Source organism: Ipomoea nil, unplaced genomic scaffold (assembly GCF_001879475.1).
Source record: "Ipomoea nil cultivar Tokyo-kokei standard unplaced genomic scaffold, Asagao_1.1 scaffold0146, whole genome shotgun sequence".
In the NCBI taxonomy this organism is placed as follows: Eukaryota; Viridiplantae; Streptophyta; class Magnoliopsida; order Solanales; family Convolvulaceae; genus Ipomoea; species Ipomoea nil.
The window spans coordinates 2416970-2432516 of NW_017616574.1; the positions used below are offsets into that span (position 1 = coordinate 2416970).

A 15547-nucleotide genomic window follows, 5' to 3' on the forward strand; every position below is an offset into this window, starting at 1 on the left:
TTGAGACATTGAGGCCAACAACTTCATGGGAAAGAACCTCAACTGCAGGCCAAGCATTAGATGGAGTTTTGCTGGGGGAAGAGGCTTTGGATCAGCAATGGAAGCTCTCTTTAATTACTTTGGATTTGAATATGGAAACACATTTGCATTAGATCTAGCAATTTCATAGTTTTCTTAATTGTTGACTATTTTTGATTTCTAATTTATACAGAATATCTTAACTTGATTTCCCCTCATTCTATACTTTTTCAGAGATTGATACTAATTTGGGGTTTCATTTCATTCTTTTACACTGAAGTGCAGCTAGAGTTTTTGCCTTTATATCTGGTCCTCTTGATTTTGGAGCTGACCAACTAGACACATGATGGTATGGTGAACAATATGCTAGCAAACGAGAGGATGTAGATCGCGCTTTACTTCCTGAGCAGACACCATTTTATAAAGTTCTGGTTATTGCCCTATTTTAGTAGCTTTCTATTATGTCCTGATGTCATTATTTTGTCTTACATTGATATGTACTGCTAATATTAAATGCCTATGTGAAGCATATAATTTTTCTAATATGATTGGCTGAATATTTTGGTTTGTAAAAGTTCAACAATTTGGTGGATAGGAAAATAGAAAATCTCTTAACCAATAATATGTATTTCTTTACATCTTCTTGCTCATACCCTTCTGTGGATCATTTCTACAAGTTGCTATCTTAGATGGTGCAACAATGGGAAGTGGGGCATGTATTGCACTTCCTGGAATGTTTCCTTGGGTAACTGGTACCTTTCGAATATCTTAGGCTTACTAGCTTAGGTGTCATTATTATTATTATTATTTTTTAAAGTTAACATTCGACGTCGGTTTTTCTACAAAAAAACTGCGTCGTATGTTAATTTGTTATTTAAAAGAAAACATTAGACGTACCAAGGACCTTGTAGTTCAATGGTATCAAGTTGTTCAACCGTAAAGACTTAATTTGCAATGAACTTATCTTTTTGTTCTGCACAAAATGTCAAGGTATTTAGGGCAATATCTTTATAGGGATGTGTTCTTAGGACTCACTTTGCCTTGGACGCATTCGCTCAGTCTTTAAGGTTTCGAACTGTTGGAGCAGTTCTTGTATGAATAGTTAATTAGGTTAATGCTTTGAACCTTAAACCTCTCAGATACAAATGGCCGGTTGACTTTACCATTCATCCCTATTACTCCTCGAAAGGTAGGTCATTCCATCTTTTGATCTTTTGCAACCTTTCTGTTACGAAAAGTTGTCATTACCATTCGTTCTTCTTATACTTCAAAAGGTAGGCCCTTCCATATCTCGGTATTTGCAACCTTTCGGTCTTGTAGTCTTCTACTCTTTGAATCTTAAAGTCTTCAGGTCTTCAGTCTTCAACTCTTCGAGTTCTTCTTCTTAAGCTCTTCAAAAGGTAACCATTCGAGTTACTCGAATGGCCTTATAGTCTTCTACTCTTCGAATCTTAAAGTCTTCAGGTCTTCAGTCTTCAACTCTTCGAGTTCTTCTTCTTAAGCTCTTCGAAAGGTAACCATTCGAGTTACTATTCGAATTTGTTGAGACTTAATCGAAACGTGACCCATTCGAGTTAATCATTTGGATTGATTTGTTTAACCGAATTGTGACTACTCGAGGTACTATTACAATTATTCGAATGTAGAGTAAAGATAATCCTAAGTCTAGAAAAAAAATTGAGGACTAAAATTCTTATCATTTGTTATCATCAAAATCTAAAACAAAATGTTCCTAACAATAAACATTAAATTTAACAATAATAATATAAAAATTAACTTATTGTTGAGATGGACAAATTAAATTCATAAATTTAATACATTGAGTTCATCATTGTGGAAAACTAAAATTTGTATATTATTACCCTTAAATTTAATATTTATTAAAATGATATTTAACTAGAAGACTAACTTTAAAAAAAAAAATCAATAGTAAGGGATCACTTATGTTTAAAAAGTCTAGGACGAAGATTGGTTAAGATCAATAGTCAATGGACCATTTATGATCCAATTGAAAGTGGCAAATTATATCGTGCACCAGGGCGCACAATGATGTACATTATTCTAACATATAAAGTATATTATTATAACACATAATGTACATTATTTTAACTCACAATGTACATTATTCTAACTCATAAAATTCAACGAATTCGTTTTGGATTGAGATCCACACAATGTGTGGACCGTAATTTGCCTAGAAGTGTTCATTTGTGTGTGTGTGTGTGCGTGCGCGTGTGTGTGTGTGTGTGTGTGTGTGTGTGTGTGTGTGTGTGTGTGCGCGCGCGCGCGCAAACCATAAGGTGATCTGGGTCTTTCTCTGTTTGTTTTACGGTCCAGGTCCACCCGACTAATCTCAGTTAGCTCCAGGAGGCCATGGGAGCTGGTTCAGGGGGAACCGTCACTTGTGAGAATCGAACCCGAGTTATCCTGGATTCTTCCCTACAAAGAGAGCTCATTTGCCATTATTATTGTATGGACCAAACTATCAAATAATGTATATTCAATATACAAATAATGTACTTTTAATATATTAAAAATGTACAAAATATTCAGGGAAAATACATTATTTGAGTACTGAAAATACATTATTTTTTAAAATAAACATTTAGTACAAAAATAATACATTATTAAAAATATATTTTTTGTTATGATCTACACAACATCAGTCATTATATCGTGGACCGCGATGCATAATCGATTATGTACCGTCCATCAAAACGGCGCGCTGTTAGTGTTAACGGAGTGACACTACAGTGTATCTAAACCGACACTGCCTCATGTATTATTTTTATATTATCAAATGAAACTGCAGTTATATCAAAATGATACTGTAGTTGTGGTGAAAATGAAACTGCAGTATATATTGATAGGATATATACCCCGGTACCGACACCTGTACGTCTATGAGCTCGTTTATAGTTAGGTCAGGGTAGAGCGGTTAGGGACCCGATCTACGGGTCAAAATCAAGGGTGGCGGGTTTATAAAAGGGCTTTTTGGCCCTCTAAGTGGGGTCTTGGATTCATTTTTTCCATTCACTCTCTCGGCTCTCTCTATATATATAATATATCCTCTCCCATCTCTCTAAATTCTCTCTACATATAAGAGAAACACACAACATCAATAAAAGGAGGATTGAACTACTTCTTATCTTCTTTCTTCTTGTTCATACATTCATATACACATATATACATCTAGTACATACAACCGACATCCGGAAATTAGTACTATCATATATAAAATGAAATTGAATAACATTTCACATATTTGAGTGTATATTGTACAATGAAGCTGTAACTATATCGAAATGATCACGTAGTTGTATTTTAATGAAACTATAGTGTATATACAAGTGTCAAATAGGCCCATCTACTACTGCGAAGTGCTCAATTCCCACCACGAACTAAATTAAGTGTCAAATAAGCCCATCTACTAGCTAAATTTGTTCAATTAGTTTTTTTTTTTTTTTTTTTTTTTTTTTTTTTTTTTTTTTTTTTTTACAGGTTACCAATAGATTACCTATTTATTAATTATTAAAAAATAAATAAAAAAATTTAAAATTTTTTTTTTTTAAATAAAATAATAGCCACCGGCTGTCCGCCGAACAGCCGGTGGCTGCCCATTCACATACAGCCGTGGCTGTCCGGCTGTCCTCGCCATGTAAGTACCCATAACATGGAATATACAACAAGCCAAAACAAATGTAGAAAGTTTGTATTAGGAGCAAGAAGCCTTTTTTTACCTACTGAAACAAGCACAATATCTACTGGTTAGTTTAATTAATTAGTTTACATCGTATTGAATATTTAATACCATGATTTTGGCATTTCTAATAACCTATTCAATTTTTTTTTTTTTTGAATTTTCATAAAATTCTATGTAAAAGGTAACGTACAACTGTAAAAAATCACAAGAGAATCTCTACAAGATATATCAAATGCTAAGATATTTTCATTTCAGATTTATCAGTCACTTAGCATCTTAGTATTTAATGATAGATTATTAACTATTTTTATTTTAGTAAACGCACACTGTCAGCCTGAAAACATAAACACAGAGTTAAGTGCAGACCATAACCAATGCAATTCGCTAAATAGAGATTTATTTCAAGCGTTCGAAGAAGTGTCCTCTAATCCGAGAATAGCAACAACCATGGAATACAACGATGGTAAGTTCCATAACAGACATAATAGCATCGTCAATTCTATAATAATGATATATTATATTATGGTTTAATTTTGTTGTATTATTTTCTTATTAAATTACTATTATATATGACTAGGTGTCACACAAAACACAATAACACATATGAACGATAGATCAAATGGTAAGAAAGTGCTCTTGATTTTCTCTGAATTGATTTGTTTTAGTGATCTGGTGATTACTAATTGAATTACTTAGATTTTTTAGATCACGTTCTATTTAATACCCCAAACATAAAAATAACATTAAAAACATTGCAGAAGATGTTTCACTAATTGATTGGTGTGAATACAGATTTGTTACAAAATTTAGAAGAAAAAGCCACTCTTAGTAACTAGTATTTGCGCCCGTGCGTTGCACGGAATGAATTTGTTATAATATTTTAAAAATATTTAGATCGATATACAATTGTATAAATTATAACATCGAATATTATATAATATAATTGAAGAATTGAGTTGCACCGATTATGTTTTCTGATATTATCAATGCTTGAATTCGAGTAAATAGTTGCCCAATTAATAGCTAATGTGTAGATATACGCATTCGGTGCTGCAACTTTAGAGATTTTATATATCAGTGTTTAGAATTTGTATTAATTGGGCTAATTATTATTTCATCACAAGAATGCATAATAACACACACACACACACACACTAAAGTTCATATAAATTAAACGCAAGAGAAAAAAAAAAAAAACAAAAAAAAACCCCGAAGTTACTACGCTAAAACTTGGCAAGATATCTCAGAATTTGATAATCATTTTCCATTTTTAAGTATACATTCATTAGATATTAGTTAATTTTCATATAAAATTTTGTTACCAATTAAGCTTTATTAAAAAAATTTACCAATTAATTAAAATTCATTCTTCCAAAAGGCTAAACTTCATATTAATTTGGGTGGGAATGTTGAAGATGAGAATTTTACTTTTATTAATAGTATAAATTGGTATAAATAATAATTAATAAATTATTATTTCTTTATAAAATTACGCAAATTTTCAAACGAATTTTCTCATTTGTTACATAGAATTTGTATCCATTATTTTCACAATTATAATAATTTAATTATTCTCAGAATTTTGTAACCATTTTCCATTTTTATGTACATATTGACTTTAATCTGTGGTAACAATTCATTAGATATTAGTTAATTTTCATATAAAATTTTGTTACCAATTAAACTTTATTATTTTTCACTAATTAATTAATATTCATATTAATTTTGGTTGGAATGTTGTAAAGGGAGATTTTACTTTTATTAAAGTCATTTCGCTAAGAACCTGGAGGGTGTGGTGGAGTGGAAGGGACTCATTCATCCTTATTAACCAAATGTGAGCAACTTTAAATCTCCAGGCCAATCATAGAGCATAAATGATATTGCAATAATTAATTTATTTATGATCATTTGGTTCACATATTTGATTTATTTATTTTTTTCTTTAATTATTATTGTTGTAAACAGAAATGATAGTGTAGTAATTAATTTATGGTGTTTATCAAATTTTATTTTTTAAAAATATAAGATTACACATGTTATGAGGGGTTAAAAAATATTTTAAAATTATTTTTTATTATTAAGTAATTTTAAAAAAAAAAATAATTTTCACCAACTCAAACACTCCCTTAGTCTCTCATAAAAAAACTGATAAAGAAAAGTCATATCATTAAGGAAATTAAAACTAATTAAAGTAAATCTAATCATGTTATATTTATTTGTAACTGTATATTAATTTCATTTTGAAATCATTGGATCACATATTTGAATTATTTATTTTTTTCTTTAACTATTATAAACAAAAAATTATGATATTTATCAAATTGTATTTTTTTAAAAAAAAAATATAACATTTACACATGTTATAAGGGGTTACAAAATATTTTAAAATTTTTTTATTAGTATGTATTTTTATTTTAAAATATTTTCCATCAATCCCAACACTCCCTTAGCCTCCCATAAAAAACTGATAAAGAAAAGTCATTTCATTAAAAAAATTAAAACTAATTAAAGTAAATCTAATCATGCTAACCAGGACTATGTGGTCTAATGGTATCCGGGTTGGACTTCCATTTGGAAGGTTATGAGTTCGTGCCTCAGTGGAGGCGTTATTAGCTCTTTGTGTTTCAGTAGGTTGAGAAAGTATATGAACAGATACTACAATGTAATAGAGCTAGTAGCATTCAAAAAAAAAAACTAATCATGCTATATTTATTTGTAACTGTATATTAATTTCATTTTGAAATCATTGGTTCACATATTTGAATTATTATTTTTTCTTTAACAATTATAAACAAAAATTATGATATTCATCAAATTGTATTTTTTAAAAAAATATATAACATTTACACATGTTATGAGGGGTTAAAAAATATTTTAAATTATTTTTGATTAGTATGTATTTTTATTTTAAAATATTTTTCAGTAATCCAAAAGTCCCTTAGCCCCTCATAAAAAAACTGATAAAGAAAAGTCATTTCATTAAGGAAATTAAAACTAATTAAAGTAAATCTAATCATGCTATATTTATTTGTAACTGTATATTAATTTCATTTTCAAATCATTAGTTCACATATTTGAATTTGTTTTTAGTTATTATAATTTATAAACAGAAATGGTAGTGTACTAATTAATTTATGATATTTATCAATTTTTTTTTAAAATATAAGATTTACACATGTTATGAGGGGTTAAAAAATATTTTAAAATTATTTTTTATTATTAAGTATTTTTTTTTAAAAAAAAATCACCAACTCAAACACTCCCTTAATCTCCCATAAAAAACTAATAAAGAAAAGTCATATCATTAAAGAAATTAAAACTAATTAAAGTAAATGTAATCATGCTATATTTATTTGCAACTGTATATTAATTTTATCTCACATCTTTGAATTGTTTATTTTTTCTTTAACTATTATAAACAAAAATTATGATATTTATCAAATAGTATTTTTTTAAAAAAAATATAACATTTACACATGTTATGAGGGGTTAAAAAACATTTTAAATTATTTTTATTAGTATTTATTTTTATTTTAAAATATTTTCCATCAATCCCAACTCTCCCTTAGCCTCCCATAAATTAAAAACTGATAAAGAAAAGTCATTTCATTAAGGAAATTAAAGCTAATTAAAGTAAATGTAATCGTGCTATATTTATTTGTAACTATATATTAATTTCATTTTGAAATCATTGGTTCACATATTTGATTTATTTATTTTTTTCCTTAATTATTATAAACATAAATGATATTGTACTAATTAATTTATGATATTTATCAAATTGTATTTTTTAAAATATAGTGTTTTACCCAGAATTTTTTTTTTTGTTATTATGAATTTAAAATTAAAATAGAAAAAAATAAAAAGATGTTAAAATAAGCAATATAATAATATAGTCAAGTATCTATTTTCAGAACATATAAAATTAAAATTTAAATATTGTATGGTCAATATAATCTCTAATCATGTACATATTTAAATAAATTTATAGAAAAACATTATAAAATTAAATTGATTTATTCCAAATTGTATTTCATATATTTATAATTCTAAAAATATAAATAATAATAACTAAGAGAATTGTACTTAGAAATCAATAAAAATGTAAATTCTAAATTTTATATGAATAAATATAAACTCTAATCAAACACATATCCTTATATGATTGCATAATACATTGTATATACACATAATATTTATTAATATGTATATAGAAAATTTCTATTATATAATTTCATTAATTATAATTTGTATTAATAGATTTATACTTAAAAATTATATTTAAATTTTTAAAAAGTGTATGTATGTATATTTAAAAAATTATAAATATTCATCTTTTGTTAATTTTCTAATTTCATTTCTTTAATTACATTTCATATTTTATTAATTATAATTTAATTAAATTGTCACAAATATTTCTATAGAAGAAATCTTATATTTCTCAATTTCATTAATTATATTAATTATAATTACCAAATATTGTGGCAATTACTATAATAATTTCATTAATTATATTAACTTTAACATTTGTTCTCTTCCAATATTTAAATATTTAAATACATTACCATAAAGTTACCATAATAATTACACAAAATAATGAAAGAAAAATTATGAGAATAATTACCTTTAATAAAAATTAGGAAATTATATTAAAAAATAATCTATATATTAAGGTAAGTATAATTATTTTGTGCCAATCATATTATATATATTAAGTGTAAAAATATATATGTATGTAAATTACCATTACCATAATAATTACACCGAAAAAGGTGACAATACATAATTATTAGACAATAATATTAATAATTAATTATTAAGGCAAGTATAATTGATTTTGTACTAATAATATTATACATTAATTACTAAGAATACTATACTAAAAGCAAGGAGTCTATATAGTACAACTCTTTTTTTCTTAAAAGTTAAAAAGGACAACTCCGGAAACATTGGGTGGTTGCTAACTGTCAATCACCCTGCTTTTATTTTATTTTATATTTATTTATTCTAGGAAACCTTAAAAAGAAAAAAAAAATTGTACCAATAATTTTACTTTAATCATCCAACCATGATATACGACATAGTACAATGTAGGGGAAACAAAATAGATTTGAGATGATTGCATTCTTTGTATTTAACAAACTGTAGCATGGCATTAGACATCAGTTGTGTACTAAATTAAAAAAATAAAAACATATCAAGATGGTCACAATAGCAAACACTCAAAGGATCAGGGGCTACACAATCCTTAATTGTCTTGCATGTCAAATCATTATTCTTCTTTGCTTCACCACCACTCCAAATACCTACAATCATTATATCAACTCACAATATTAGTGTTTTCACACGTCTAATAAGCATGTATGTTCTCTCTTATATTTTTAATGTAGACTCTTAAAATATATCATTGTGAAGTTGAAGATCTGATTTTACCAGAGAATTTAATTTAATGTCGGTATATGATATACCCATAGTAAAATATTTTATGGCAATAAGAAAGCTATAAAAGATGAATGGACTTACATGAAGCAACCACCAACAGAAGGAAGAGACTTGAAAATAGTTTGAAACTTGGAAGCCATGAAGAAGATGATATTGGTCTAAAGAGATTAATAGTGATGATGATAATATATATATATATATATATATATATATATATATATATATATATATATATATATATATATATATATTGGTTAATATTTTGACTGAATTGGTAAAAAAGGATATACTTTTGGTAACAACTTAATTGGAGGAATTAATTAAGACAAAATCGTTGGTGTATATTGCATTATTATTATTATTATTATTGTTATTATTATTATTATTATTATTATTATTATTATTATTATTATTATTATTATTATTATTTAAATTTGGATATTACACAAATGCCCTTAAGTTTTGGGGGGTGGGGGGTATTTGGGATCCTTTTGTATTTTTCCACAACGCCACATCTATTAGCCACTCCAGTCGCATTGGTGATCGAATTTCGGGATAGCATAGAAGATGGATGTTTGCACATACTAATCCCGGGTTTGCTATACAGTTTAGTCAGACACTGATGTCTTGAATCAACCCAAAGCTTCCTTTGTGCCACAAATTCATAAAAATTATGATCTCTATATCGAACACTTGAACTAAATCGCCTTATTGACCTCAAACACTCCCAACAAAATCTGGTTTTTATTTCTACCCCTTCAACACCCAAATACCCTTTACATTAACACAACTACACCTAACCATTACTCTCTACTACTCACAGGAATATGCTCACTTTTGAAAGAGTAGAGAACTAAAACTAACAAAAGTCAAAAGATTCAATCTTTATAACACTATCAAACAGTTTTTGAAAACTTAATATAAAATTTCAGCCAATAAAAGAGCATGACAATAATGAAAGAGTATAGAATACAAAACTCAATATTCACTCAATTTGCTCATTAATTCCGATTCTATGAGCAATAAATCCCACTTTCAAATATAAATTAACATAATCCATCCAATATAAACAAATTCAAGAAATCGCACTTATTCAAGAAATTAAAAAACAAAAAAAAAAAAAAAAACAAAAACAAAAACAAAAAAAGTACAGTTCTCCCCAAAAATTAAAGCAAATAGAAGAGAGAAAGTCATAGGATTCACCGGATTGGCTGATTGGGCAAAGATCAAATTGATCTTCCAAGATTCAATAAATTAAAGTTTCTGTCTTTCAACCTCTCAAGGCTATCCCACGCAAAATTTCACCATATGCATTCCAAACAAAACAAAACCAAAAAAGAAAGAAAGAAAAAAGAAACTAAGATAATAAAAACCTCACCCATGCAAATCACGTATCAACCTCAACAGTGGACGATCACAAGATAATTAGCAAAACTCAATGAAATAATCAACCTTAGTTGGAATTGTGAAATTAATGAGTTGTCGATGGTCATATAAGGTGTATTTATACACAATAGATGAGATCAAAAGAGCTTAGTATTGAAATTATAAAATGGTAAGAGATATTAAGAAAGGTAAAAGCTTCCAATTATTTACTTTCTACCCACTACTACCGGCATTCCATATACATATACATTCTGTATGTGTATAGCTTTTATATATAAATAAAATACTACACACTAATTAGCTTAATTAACAATAATCACCTTAATTACTACATAAGTACATATCGTATAATTACTACATTGTTGTAACGGTATTCTCCCTAATTATTTAATTAATAATATATTACTAATATAATTATTCCTAATCTATATATATGATAATAAAACTGGGTTTAAAAAAGGTAATAACATTATTATTAATATTATTATTAATAATATTATTAATATTATTATTATTATTATTATTATTATTATTATTATTATTATTACATAAATATCCCTAAGTTTTGGGGAGAAAACTTGACTAGGAAAATTTTACTTTTTATTATATATATATATATAAATATAAATATAAATAATACACAGAGGTTCACACGGACCAATATCACTCAAATTGTGTATGCGCAAATTGTGGAGCAACTTGTGAATAATATCACTCAGAATATTTTCTAATGACAGCTTTGAATATTTATTAACAAACGGAGCAATGCATTTACCAAATAAGTTAATTATTACTTAAATAATTATATATCTCTATTGAGGTTCACACGGACCAATATTTATTATTCTTTCCATGAACTAAATATATATGAATTTTACATAAATACCCCTAAGTTTTGGGGGGAAAATTGGTTTGTAGGATTTTACTTTTATATATATATATATATATATATATATATATATATATATATATATATATATATATATATATATAGATTATTATTATTATTATTATTATTATTATTAACGGATATCTAAAATATAAAAATAAAAATGTGTAGAGATATTAGGATTATTGTTATGCGTGTACATACATATATTTGATTTGAAATTGTGTGTACCAAGGCACAATATAATAAAATGGGTTAGGAAGATATCAGGTCAAACTTGTAGCTTAAAGAATATAATATAAATTAGGTAAAATAATTTATTAATTTAAGATAAAAAAATACTAATTTGTATTTATAGGTGGAAAATACTAATTCAAAAGGAAAGAATAATAATTTATTTATTTACGGTAATAACATTATTATTATTATTGTTATTATATTACAAAAATAGCCTTAAGTTTTCTCCTAAAATGAGTTAGGAAGATATCAGGTCAAACTTGTAGCTTAAAGAATATAATATAAATTAGGCAAAATAATTTATTAATTTAAGGTAGAAAATACTAATTTGTATTTATAGGTGGAAAATACTAATTCAAAAGGAAAGAATAATAATTTATTTATTTACGGTAATAACATTATTATTATTATTATTATTATTATTATTATTATTATTATTATTATTATTATTATTATTATTATTATTATTATTATTATTATTATTATTATTATTATTATTATTATTATTGTTATTATATTACAAAAATACCCTTAAGTTTTGGGGGGAAAACTTGCTAGGAGGATTTTACTTTTATATATATATATATATATATATATATATATATATATATATATATATATATATATATATATATATATATATATATATATATATATATAGATATATAGATATATATAGAATATATATATATATATATATATATATATATATATATATATATATATATATATATATATATATATATTGATAAATTGATTCTATTTCATTTTTTAAGCAAAATCTTTCTTAAAGATTAATAGTAAAATAAAGTTAACTTATTAATATCCGATTCTATTATATTTTTTTACGCAGAATTTTTCTTAAAGATTAATAGTAAAATACGACTAAATTATTAATAACCAATTCTATTCAATTTTTTATGCAAAATCTTTCCTAAAAGATTAATAGTATCTTAATGATTCTTTTTCTTATACTGCTTATTGATTCTTTTCCATTTTTCAGAGTGTAGAAAAAAATTCACATGGCTAACATTTTATTCCATTCATTTCTATTTTTCCATATTATTATTAATTTCCTTCCCAATATTATTCTATATTATTTTGGCGTACGGCTTCCTTCCATTCATTTCTATTTTTTCATATTATTATTAATTATTTAGGCGGGAACTTGTAAATGAGGATAATGTTTTTATTAATTAATATAGAATATAGATTACCAATTAAAAATTAAAGTTTGTATTATAATTGAACAATAATATTACCAATTATTATTTGAAGATTTTGTAAAACAGTAAGTAAAATTGTATTAGGGATAGGAAAATATATGTACTTCAATTTTAATTTAAATTATTAATAATTAATTCTATTTTATTTTTTAACAAAATCTTCCTTAAAGATTAATAGTAAAATAAAGCTAAATTATTAATAACCGATTCTATTACATTTTTTACGCAGAATTTTTCTTAAAGATTAATATAGTAAAATTAAGCTAAATTATTAATAACCGATTTTATTACATTTTTTACGCAGAATTTTTCATAAAGATTAATAGTAAAATAAGACTAAATTAGTAATAACCAATTCGTTTTTTATTTTTTACGCAAAATCTTCCGTAAAAGATTAATAGTCAAATATCTTAATGATTATTTTCCTTATACTGCTTATTGATTCTTTTTCATTTTTCAGAGTGTAGAAAACATTCACATGAATAATATTTCCTTCCATTCTTTTCCATAGTTCCATATTATTATTAATTTTCTTTCCAATATTATTATTAATTGTTTGGGGGTACGTTTCCTTCCATTCTTTTTCATTTTTTCATATTATTATTAATTGTTTAGGCGAGAGCTTGTAAAGAATGATTTGTTTTTATTAATTAATATAGAATATAAATATAGATTAATATAGAATAAACATTACCAATTAAAATAAGTTTTTTTTTAAATATTATATTGAACAATAATATTATCAATTATTATTATTATTATTATTATTATTATTATTATTATTATTATTATTGTTGTTGTTGTTGTTGTTGTTGTTGGTTCACATAGTTGAATTATTTATTTTTTTTAATTATTATAAACATAAATAATATTTTACTAATTAATTTATGATATTTATCAAATTGTATTTTTTAAATATAGTGTTTTATCCATGCATTGCACGGAATTTTATTTTTGTTATTATGAATTTAAAATAAAAATAGAAAAAATAAAAAGATGTTAAAATGTACAATATTATAATATAGTTGGAATTTTATATATTTAGTCAAGTATCTATTTCATAACATACAAAATTAAAATTTAAATTTTGTATGGTTAATATATTCTCTAATCATGTACATATTTAGATAAATTTATAGAAAAAATTCATATAATTAAATTGATTTATTCCAAATTGTATTTCATATCTATATATGAAATTTAAAAATATGAATAATAAAAACTAAGAGAATTGTACTTAGAAATCAATAAAAAAATATAAATTCTAAATTTTGTATGAATAAATAAATATTCTAATCGAACGCATATCCTTATATGATTGTACAATACTTTGTATATACACATAATATTTATTAATATGTATATAGGAAAGTCCTATAATATAATTTCATTAATTATAATTTATATTGATAGATTTATACTTAAAAAATTATATTTAGAAATTTAAAGAGTATATGTATGTATATTTAAAAAAATTATAAATATTCATGTTTTGTTAATTTTATAATTTCATTTCTTTAATTATATTTCGTATTTTATTAATTATAATTTAATGAAATTGTCACAAATATGTCTACGGAAGAAATCATATATTTCTCAATTTCATTAATTATATTAATTATAATTACCAAATATTGTGGCAATTACCACAAAAATTTTATTAATTATAACATTTGTTTTCTTTCAGTATTTAAATACATTACCATAAAATACCATAATAATAACACAAAAGAAGGAAAGAAAAAATATGAGAATCATCTATATCTATATATAATTAAAAGTAAAATCTTTCTAACCAAGTTTATCCCCAAAACTTAGGGGCATATATATATATATATATATATATATATATATATATATATATATATATATATATATATATATATATATAAATTGCATATTTACCATATATGCATATTTTGTGTTTATATAGTATAATTTTTGGTATCAAACATTTGAATGGTAATAAACGGGGGAAAATGTCAACATACAAATGATAATTCTTTCATTACTATACTAATTTTAATGTTAATTCATTAATTACTATATTTCACGATGAGTCAGTCTGTTCATGCCCATCATTTTTCAAGAAACATAGAAATGAAATAGTCAATTATTAAAATTGTTTATGATTTCGTTTTTAATTTTTGTCTAAAGTTAAAGATATATATTTTCAGCGATTATAACATTTTTTGTATTAACTGAAAATTTGGAAGTTTTACCTTTTTTGAGATCTCTTACCATTTTATAATTTTAATATTGTGCTATTTTGAACTCATCCATGGTGTATAAATACACTCTATATGACCATACAAAATCCATTGAGGAGACATTTGTACTCAAGAGTAAACTTCTCCTTAAACTAAATTTGGGTGTCAAGAAAATCTCCGTTTTCATTCATAATGATATTCCTATTTCTGACTCTCTCATCACTGTTCGGTACATCAATGATGTCTGGATTTTTGGGTCTTCCATTGTTCCCTTTGATCCTTATGATTGTGCCATTGCCAGTATTTTTTTATTTGGGTTCAGTACAACGTGGATTTTTTTTTTGGGAGGTTTCTCTAATTAAATTTTTGGTTAAAAATTTATATTTCCTTTGTATTTTATTTTATTACTTTTTATTTATTTATTTATACTAATATG

At 24.7% G+C, this 15547-nt stretch overlaps 1 protein-coding gene across 1 annotated transcript in view; it reads left to right on the plus strand.

The window, feature by feature from the left end:
• Positions 1 to 15547, plus strand: part of LOC109173146 (17.8 kDa class I heat shock protein-like) — a 73858-nt gene that overhangs the window by 27265 nt on the left and 31046 nt on the right. The window lies entirely within an intron of this gene.